The sequence below is a fragment of the Phalaenopsis equestris genome, unplaced genomic scaffold (assembly GCF_001263595.1).
Source record: "Phalaenopsis equestris unplaced genomic scaffold, ASM126359v1 Scaffold232813, whole genome shotgun sequence".
NCBI lineage: Eukaryota > Viridiplantae > Streptophyta > Magnoliopsida > Asparagales > Orchidaceae > Phalaenopsis > Phalaenopsis equestris.
The window spans coordinates 13,487-24,081 of record NW_018250774.1 but is presented as its reverse complement, the minus strand read 5'-3'; the positions used below and the strand labels follow the sequence as shown (position 1 = coordinate 24,081).

At 33.1% G+C, this 10,595-nt stretch overlaps 1 non-coding gene and 1 pseudogene across 1 annotated transcript; one reads left to right on the top strand and one right to left on the bottom strand.

The window, feature by feature from the left end:
* Positions 1-6,363: 6,363 nt before the first annotated feature.
* Positions 6,364-6,437, bottom strand: TRNAV-AAC. Its single transcript has one exon. It is a non-coding gene; the product is annotated as a tRNA-Val (tRNA).
* A 42-nt stretch (positions 6,438-6,479) lies between these two features.
* On the top strand, positions 6,480-9,385 carry LOC110038436 (annotated as a pseudogene).
* The last annotated feature ends 1,210 nt before the right edge of the window (positions 9,386-10,595 follow it).

Below are 10,595 nucleotides of genomic sequence, written 5' to 3'. Positions count from 1 at the left end.
GGATACTGGCTGCCACTTCAGAGCTTCCATTACTCCCTCACCTGAGGGCTAACAATCTCACATTAGTTTGCAATCAACTGGACGAAATTGGGGATTTTAATCAGTCACATTAAAATCTTCAATTTTGCATCCAATAAAGTTTATTTCCCTATTTATTTGACTCAACTCCATATATGACATCCTCTCCCATGAAATCAAATGTGATTCTCACCATGTTGTAGAAATCATAGCCCTTTTGAAACATATGTTTCTCAACATATTTTAACAATTCAATTGGAAAGATCGAAAAGTAAATGAAGATCGGATTTCAGATCACCACAAATTACTGACATTTAAAACTGTATAAAATAAAAATCAATTCTTCACAAAACTACATCTCAAAGTAGTGAGAAGGATAAAGAAGATTACTCAAAATTCATAGAAGGATATGATAAAACACGGATTTCATATATAGAAATAAATTTACAAAATAGAAGAAGTAAAAGACACAACTTATCTCGTAATTCTTCCCAAGAAAATCCTTAGAAGTTTTTTTCAAGCCTTTCTCTCATTACAAACACTCTCAATTCTCTCTTAAAAGTGTAATGAAGAAGAAATCTTGCTCCTTCCCTCTCCTCTTACAATCCTTGAAGAAAATCTTCAAGTCCTTGACTTTCTCTATCTCTCTTTCTCTTTTGCCCTCCTTACACGTCACACCAAAATCTCCCTTCTTCAAGTTCTTCAAAACCTATCTTTTATTGAAGATTGCCTCCCTCCAAAAAGAATTCAAAATTTCCTCCAAAAATTTATCCTAAAGTCAACCCTTTTAAATTCAAAAGACATGTTTAATGATGCAAGAGACATATCCCTTCATAAAAAAAACTTCCAAAGTGTCTACATGTATTGAATCACTTCAAGGGGTGTTTAGAATAAGTGTCTCTTTGAAAATTTGAGCAAAATTTGTTCTGAACCGCCTTAATCTGTAAAAAGTCATCTCTAGCGCATGTGGCGCTAGTTTTGGTGCACCTGTCCTCAAGCTTGCTTAAGTCCGCGCTGTAATGAGTTTTGGGGCTTTAGGCTGCAAATCTGGCATATCTGACACTAGCTCTCTGTAAAATGGCACTTCTGGCTCTAATCTGGCTCATCTGGCACCATCTCTCTGTAAAATGGCGCTTTTGGGGCCAATCTGGTGCATCTGGCTCCAATCTAGAGCCAGAATTCCCAAAATTTGTTTTTTTGGCTCGAAATTTCATCCTTTTGCTACTTTTACTCCAAACGACTAAATATGATATACCTGCAACAAAAATATAAATATACTCTTCTTTAAAGTGCAATATCTCCAAAAATAAGCATAAAATATATACTTAAAACAACATATTATTTTGACATATCAATATCCTCCTAACCTAACCACGGAATTAAGGACCAACCACAAGATTAGTCAATGTTCTTTATGCACTCGAAAGAGGGTAAAGAATAAGATTGCTCCTATTTGGCTGGCACAAATATATATAATGATTTTAATTTCTTCACAATCCATGTACTAATTGTTTGTAAAAAAAAAATGATGCTTTCTTAAATTTGAACTCTTCATCACAGAAACTTTGTTTAGTTTATATAAGTTTACTTTTAAAGTTTAGCAATCAGTTTACTTAACTTAGTTCTTTTAAATGTATTTTATTTAGCATACATTTAATTAATTTATATCTAAATTTCGTACTTAAGTTTTGTAGTTTGAATTTTATATTTTACATTATAGTTATCAGAATTATCAACTTCCCTGTGGGATCGATACTTTGGACTCCAGTAGAGCCCTTTATTACTTGAGCGATGCATACTTGCATTATTATTACGGATTTGGTAGTTTAAAGATTTTAAAATATAAAATTATTTTTTTACTAAATTTATTTTTATTGAGATTGAATTGCATTTTTATTATTAGTTCTGCCGTGTGTGTCTTGCAATATTGAAAAATATTTACAAAAGCACACACAACAAACACCCGCATCACCCAACAAGTTATTTGACAGTCCTGAATGGTTGGAAAGGCACCTTTGGCATTTCAAAGTCATTGAGTCTCCAGGAATACCTAGAGGTCGTAGATAAGAGTAGTAATTGTTGATTTCTACCTTTTCTAGAGAGATTGAAGAGGATATTTTGAGAGATATCTGTAAGGGATTTTATGAGCATTGCATGGATCAACAGGAGACTTTATTAGAAGGATTTTCATCTTTTGTTCAGAGGGAAAAAACTCAAGTATTGTATTTTTCATTATCTTTTAATTATTGTAAACACTTAGTGGATTTGATTTAATTTAAATGAAGTTTTCTGTTGTGATTTCTCCATACTTAGTGAGTAGTTTTCCTTACTCTTTCCTCTTGTTATGAAGTAGTGACATAAGTGAGAAAATTTATTTTATGATAGAATAATTTTAATTTATATGTGATACGTAATAACTCCGTTTAACTTCGTTGCTTCATTGACATAATGTATTGCCCATATGTTATGTTAAAATCTATTGTAAGTTGAGACTAAGGCTCTAAAGAGCAGTGACTTCATAACTTGAGTGCACACACATTGTTCGTTTGGCTATGGTGAAGTTGTTTAGGCGATAATACATTTTTTTAAGGAAATATACTTCATGATTTATTTATATTAGGAGCTTCTAGGTGTCAATTGAGGCAAGTGAATGGGTTCATTATCATGAGTTGTAAGGCTTTTAACCACTTCACATCTCTGCTAGTTGTGTAAACATATTAGAATATTAAGCTTATCTATACACTCGGTAGAGCGTAGGTAAACATATTATCCTTGTTGGCACAAAAAATATTATATAATTCTATAATTCTTCTACTACTGCTTACGTCATTATTTTCATTTACTTTTCTTTTGCAATGAATTAGATGAATGTTTAGGAATTTATATTTTCTTAGAAATGCTTTTATTTCATAAATGTGATGGTATTTCATTTGAACTTCATTTACATTGCAATTTGGTCTATTGTAGTGTTAAAATTTGTTGTAATTGCATTAGGATCCGAAAAAGCGGTGTAATTCTTAACGAAGTGGAACCACGTTGAATTTCTGGGTGAAGGATAAGTAATCCAGAAATTTAATGCAATATTAGGGTGATATTCACTGATGGGTGCAAGCTGGTGTTTCTAGGGTGACATGCTAGATTCCTGCCAATTTGACATAAGACATCGTATCTTAAATCTAAATTAAGCCACATTGATGGCAATTAAGTTTGGGACTCTAGGGTGACATGCTAGAAGTCATGTCTAGAGAATCTAGTATTTAAAGAATCGACCCTAGATTAACCAATGATCTTTATACTTTTGACTGAGGGTAAGAATTAGGATTGCTCCTATTATCACTGGCCACATTAGATTCTAAGAATCCCATTCCTAGACATTATCTAGGTTACCGCAAGAGAAAGGTAGTTTTTTACATCTCAAAATTTACCAACCCAATTTATCTAGTTTGGTTTATCTGTAAATTTAGGTTTGTATTTAGGTGTAGTTGTTAGAAAAAAAAAACACCCTTATACGACATTCCAAACTAAGACTTGATAGTATTAGACTAGAACTTAAGCCTAAAAGATTCTTATCTTGTTTCTCTATGGGATCAGTACTCTGAGTTTTAAAGAAAACCCTATATTACTTGAACGATAAATGCACTTGTCTTTGAGTAGTGATAAATCTTGAAAAATTAAGCTATTAAACTTATAATGTATATTTTTAAATTATAACATTTAAACCATAAATCATTAGGTATACCATTAGAGTAAGTAGCGGTCAATGACATATCAATATTGATCACTTAGGGTCTGTTTGGGGCAGCTGCAGCTTATTGAATAATCTGCTGATAAGCTAATTAAAAATAATCTGCTGATAAGCTAGGTACAGTGGTTATTACAAATTTTTATTTTTTTGAAAAAGCCAGACTGCTGCCAGAAAGCTGTCACCGCACCTAGATAGGTGCGGTGTGAAAATGTTGTGTTCTGCGTTTTCAAAACTCATAAGCTGCCAAAACGCAGTTTACCCAAACAAGCTAGGTGCGTTTTCAAAACGCCACCGCACCAAATAAACTGCTCCAAATAGACCCTTAATCTCAAATTGAAATTCTCTTTAGTAAATAACATAGAGTAAACATTAAAAGGAACTTTGAAATAATATAGAGATAACATTATATATCTTGGATTCACATTGCAATTTGGTCTATTGTAGTGTTAAAATTTGCTGTAATTGCATTAGGATCCGGAAAAGCGGTGTAATTCTTAACTAAGTGGAACCACGTTGAATTTCTGGGTGAAGGATAAGTAATCCAGAAATTTAATGCAATATTAGGGTGATATTCACTGATGGGTGCAAGCTGGTGTTTCTAGGGTGACATGCTAGATTCCTGCCAATTTGACATAAGACATCGTATCTTAAATCTAAATTAAGCCACATTGATGGCAATTAAGTTTGGGACTCTAGGGTGACATGCTAGAAGTCATGTCTAGAGAATCTAGTATTTAAAGAATCGACCCTAGATTAACCAATGATCTTTATACTTTTGACTGAGGGTAAGAATTAGGATTGCTCCTATTATCACTGGCCACATTAGATTCTAAGAATCCCATTCCTAGACATTATCTAGGTTACCGCAAGAGAAAGGTAGTTTTTTACATCTCAAAATTTACCAACCCAATTTATCTAGTTTGGTTTATCTGTAAATTTAGGTTTGTATTTAGGTGTAGTTGTTAGAAAAAAAACACCCTTATACGACATTCCAAACTAAGACTTGATAGTATTAGACTAGAACTTAGCCTAAAAGATTATTATGTTGTTTCTTTGTGGGATCAGTACTCTGAGTTTTAAAGAAAACCCTATATTACTTGAACGATAAATGCACTTGTCTTTGAGTAGTGATGAATCTTGAAAAATTAAGCTATTAAATTTATAATATATATTTTTAAATTATAATATTTAAACCATAAATCATTAGGTATACCATTAGAGTAAGTAGTGGTCAATGGCATATCAATATTGATCACTTAATCTCAAATTGAAATTCTCTTTATTAAATAACATAGAGTAAACAATAAAAGGAACTTTGAAATAATATAAAGATAACATTATATATCTTGGATTTATGGTGAAGATATAATAAATAAATAAATTGCTAATACATATCAATTTGAGTAACTAACAATTCATGTTGAGCAAATTTATGCAGATTATATCAAAGGGTTATGAAGGAACACATTTGGTCTTGTCAATTTAAATTTTCAAAAAAGGTGTAGATCATATTATAGTTCCAATATATGTAAATATAAAAGTAACATAAATTGACTATAGGTTATTAGAAGTTGCAAGAGTAAATTATATTATGGGTAAAGTTCTTTTTTTAAGCAACATTTATATTACATATTTTTATTGAAGTGTGCACCTTTCAATATTTTGCCAGTCTTCTATAGTTATCAATCAATAACTTTTTTGAAAAAAAACCGTTAATAACTAAAAATACATAGAAGATAAAGTAATTTATGGAAGTATTCTATCATACACATACAGGGATAGGTACATGCCCTCAAAATTGCATGCAATTTTGGCGATATAAGTTCATGAATTATACATATACATTATGACTTTGTTTTTGTGTTGGGCTTTCATTTGGATTAAAATCAAACTAACACTTCTTGTTTCTTACATGTTATTGCATAACAACTCTTCTCCATTTAAATGTTGTCGTGGTGTCATTTAATACATCATACTTTGCATTTACTGAATCAAAACATTAGGGATAGTGGGCCCCAATGGGGCCTTTACCGCTCGATCACCTTTAGCTTTATAGATTAGGAAGAAATATTACATCTGTACTACGTACTTAAAAATAATGTGCGTAGCCAATCAAAACACGCCACGACATCTCGCGCGACAGAGCAAAAAAAACGGAGCAGTAACACGGGGAATATTCCCTCCTGTGTTATTCATGTGTTATTGCGCGTTATTCATGTGTTATTGCGTGTTATTCATGTGTTATTATAACAACAAGAATAGTCTCAGGATACAATAACACATGAATAACACACAATAACACTTAAATAACGTGGGAAATATTCCCGACAGAAAAAAAAACGGCAAAGTAATACGGGAGAATATTCTGTCCCCTGTTATTAATAACACACAATAACACAGGGAGAATATTCCCCGTATTACTGCGCCGTTTTTTTTCTGCGTCGCGTAAGGTATCGTGACGTGATTTTATTGAGTACGCATGTTACTATACATACATACTGATGTAATATTTTTACCTAAATTAGAGCTTGAACCTGCAAGCTCCATAAAAGGTTGGCAGAAGTTCGCAGGTAGTGTTATTTTAAAAATCATATATGGCATGGCGTCGCCCGGACTCGAACCGGAGACCTTCAGTGTGTTAGACTGACGTGATAACCAACTACACCACGACACCGTGCTGTGGTTCAGAAGATACGCAACATTGTTTTCTATACTAGAATAAATAACTTCTTAGCTCCCTCTCTTGCCTTCTTCTCCGCTTCTCTTTCAATTCGTCCAAACGCCAAGCTCGATCCTTTAGGTGCGATTTCCCGCCTAACCTGGATTTCTCCGCGACGATGTCGAACGCGCTTGACATGTCGCTCGACGATCTGATCAAGAACAACAAGAAATCCGGCGGCGGAAACCGTAAAGGGAAGCGTAGAGGACCGGAAGCCGGCCGGCCACTTATCCGCTTGGCAAGGTATGCTATGCTTAGGGTTCTCTTTACCCTCGAGACTGATCCCCATCTCGATCTCGATGGCCATCTCCATGCACATGGTCGGGTGGTCGCCTCGTACTTAGCGCAGCCACTCCAAGCTAGTTTCACCTTATGAATTCTTCTTCTTCTTCTTGTACTACATTGGAATTGTCGCATCCAGGCGCTAGAATCGGCATGGCAGCACGATATGCACTCCAATCGGATGCCGGCATATTCGTCTCCGGCGACTAGGGTTTCTTCTCTAGAGACCGGGAGCAAGATCTATATCTCTAATCTTGATTATGGCGTCTCAAACGAGGACATTAAGGTTGGCCTTTCGTTGAATTTTGCTTGTTGCTGTTTAAAATTCTTGACAGTCGCTAGTTGTAACTTCTAAGATATCAAATAATTAAGTGATTTGTCTCGGTAGGTTTATTCTATTATGCTATCGGTGCATTTGCGATATTTTTTAAATTACTTGCTTTCCATCTGATCATTTCAACTCTCTAAAGAGAAGGCCCTTCCTCCCACATTATAAAACCAAGTTTCTCAAAGCGTCTGTACATGTGTATGGTATGGGAGACAATTGCATGTAATCTACTTTGGCTATTGTCATAATTTTCTTATTTTGGTTGGTTCAATTTATAAGTGAGTGATTGAGTAGGTGGAGCCTCCTCAAGCCTTGAGTATTTTTTTTTAAATTCTTTCCCTTCTTTTTATTTTTTTTATTTGATATCCCATCTTACTGGTTTGCCCACTTGAATCTTGTTTTTGTGGCCTTCACACTTTTGGCATGCTTAAATCCAAATTCTAGATTATCATGCTTAATCTACAATTGAAGTTGTAAAAGCCTTTTCGAGGAATGATTTTACTGGCCTTGTCTGACCATGTGGTCATTCCATCTCTCAACAATTCAATTTGGCTTGGTTTGAAATTTTTGAAGCTGTGCAACTATCATACAGGCCATCTTTAATCATTATAAGAAGACACTTATAAAAAAATGCAGCTTTTTTTCTATGGTTATGCATTAACCCAGAAAAATAAAAGCTTTATTGCCATTACTTTATATTTCAATCATTCCAAGCATCATGTAGATCAAGAACTACCATCTGACGAAGTTGAATTTCTTATCTCCACATATATTATATTCCTTCGGCAAACTGGATACAAGACGTCCATTTTCTTTTGCTTTGCCAGATATAATGCCTGATGCACAATATTTGTAGCCATTAAATGATCTGCATTTAAGTTGCATTTTGATGGCTCTGATCTCATACAAGAATTTTGTACTTTGGTTTATTTTGGTTGATTGAAATTATTTTATCTTCCACTATTCTTATGTTTGATTAATGCATTGCAGGAACTTTTTTCTGAATTTGGCGATCTAAAACGTTTCTCTATCCACTATGACAGGAGTGGCAGATCAAAGGCATGTTACTAATCATATTTTTTATATTTTGTTTCTTATGGCATACTTATGTAATTATGTACTTACTCCAGGCTGTCTTCTTTTCTCAGGGGACAGCTGAAGTTGTCTTTGCAAAAAAGGTTGACGCTCTTGCTGCTGTTAAGAGATATAATGATGTGCAGCTTGATGGGAAGCCTATGAAAATAGAGATTGTCGGAGCAAATAAGGAGAAGCCTGCTGCCATCACTCGGATATCCGAAGGCAGATTTGGAAACTCAAACAGAATTCCGAAAAGGTTTGCAGCTTTTCTCATGCAACAGATACATTTATATTTAAGGTTTTTCTTTCTTTTCTTTGGTTTTCTTATTTGGCTGAACTTTATATTTGATTTTGAATTATGATTAATTTGTTATTATAGCCTTTATTTTTCTTTGATATATCTTAATTATTAGCTGCTTGTGTTGGAACATTGAGGTATTGTTCAATTACCTTAATACAATATGGTTTAGTTTTCTCTGGGCTTGCCTGTTGCATGCATGAGATTTGCTTATTTCTATGATGGTATCCCTTAATGCATTTCATGCTCTTGTTAGCCTTAGGCATAAGGGGTGCGCTAACAGTACTTCCTTTTCTATCCTTTCTAACCATTTCCTTATGCATGATGAATTCAACTATTATCCAAATTGCAATCGTTTTGGGAGAAATTTCTGTCAAATGTTTTGGGAAGTGTATCATTTCTGAAAGCATAAATGTATTTGAATGTGCATGATCACATAATGCATGTCCATGTTTTTAGGACTTGTTCGATGAAGCTTTTTGTTCTTATCCCATTCCTAATTATTGTGGTCACTTTTGTGTATTTTTTTTCTCATCTATTTATTTTGGATTATTGGAAATTCTTGAAGCATTACCTGCATTTCTTTTATTATCTAATTTAATGATTTTTTTATCAACTATCAAGCTGTTAAGATTATAACAGCTATAAGAATTTTAATGAGGTTTATCAGGATTTAAATAATGACTTATCTTTGCTTAATAAATACTAGTTTATAAAGATGATTATTTATTTAAGGATACTCATTTTTGCATTTCATATTAATTATGGAAGGATTATCTGATTTTAGAATTGCATGTTGAGAATGCTTGTAGGCTGATTGGTATTCTTGGCCAAGTATGCAAAGGGATGCGAAACATATCTTTTAACAATGTAAAAGTTGTCAACCTGCGAAGTGTAGGAAACAGAACACATGGTTGATTACACTTTAACAATTCCATATAAATACTAGGAGGATGCTAATATGGATTCTGTACTTGTTTTATTATCAACGTGTATAAAATATTATTATATATTTGTAGTGATTTTACAAAATGACGCATTTGATGCTATGCTATAAAATTGTTGATGCATCGCACATTACTAAATTGTATTCTAATGAAATGGGAAAATTGTAGTAAACAAAAGCTTGGGAGGGATGGTAAGTTGTCTACTAAAAGATCATGCCTTTTGATGTGATTTAATTTTACTTATGGTTGAGTTTGCATATATTTCATTTCTTAATATGTCTACTTGCATGCAGAAATTTGAGATTGTTGCATAATATCAACTTAGAAAGTTCATAGATCATGTTGACCTTCTCATAGAACATAGGTTTGATGCATTTGCACAATCATTCACAATACTCCATTTACGTGTACATGACTTAAATGAAATTATTCACAGAAAATTGGATAGTAATTATGATAATTACAAGCTTTCTACTGGCGAGTAGGTCTGTAGAATTTATGCCTAGTGTTAAAGTCATGTTGAGTCGTAATCCTTTAAGAAATTGAATGCAAGGAAGGTATAATTATTTTAAAATTTTCAGTTGTCTACAAATTAAAAATCTTAAGAAATTCTAGCATAAATTCACTACAACATCAGCAGCAACAACAACAAAAACAATAACACGTCTTTATCCCACTAAGTGGGGTAGGCTCATGTATCCTTTTTCTCCATAAATTCACTATTCAATGTATCTCATTTAACCTTTTTTTTCCATGAATCTATTGTCATTTCTTTGGATCGCACTCTCTTTCCACCCCTTTCTTTTATACTGAATCTTTTACTAGATGCTTCTATGTAGCTAGTTATTGAGTTTTATTCTAGATGATTTGAATGTAAGATCTAGAGATATATTTGAAGTTTTCACTGGTAAGACACATATTTTTGTGGTGATTTATCTATTACTCTCATGATTCACATAGATATTATGTTTGGATTTATTTGAGAGTTTCAAATGCTAAAGTTTGAGCCCAATTTGTGCAAGCCAGTTAGATTTAATTGAAACTTGTATTTATTCTTATTGGAACTATTATTTCAAGTATTGATTTCAATAAGGCTTATTTGTTGGTTTATTTTATATGTTATTTTTGTAATTAAAAAGTTGCTAATGATGATGATTGGGAAGGGATTTTTTTTCTTAGTT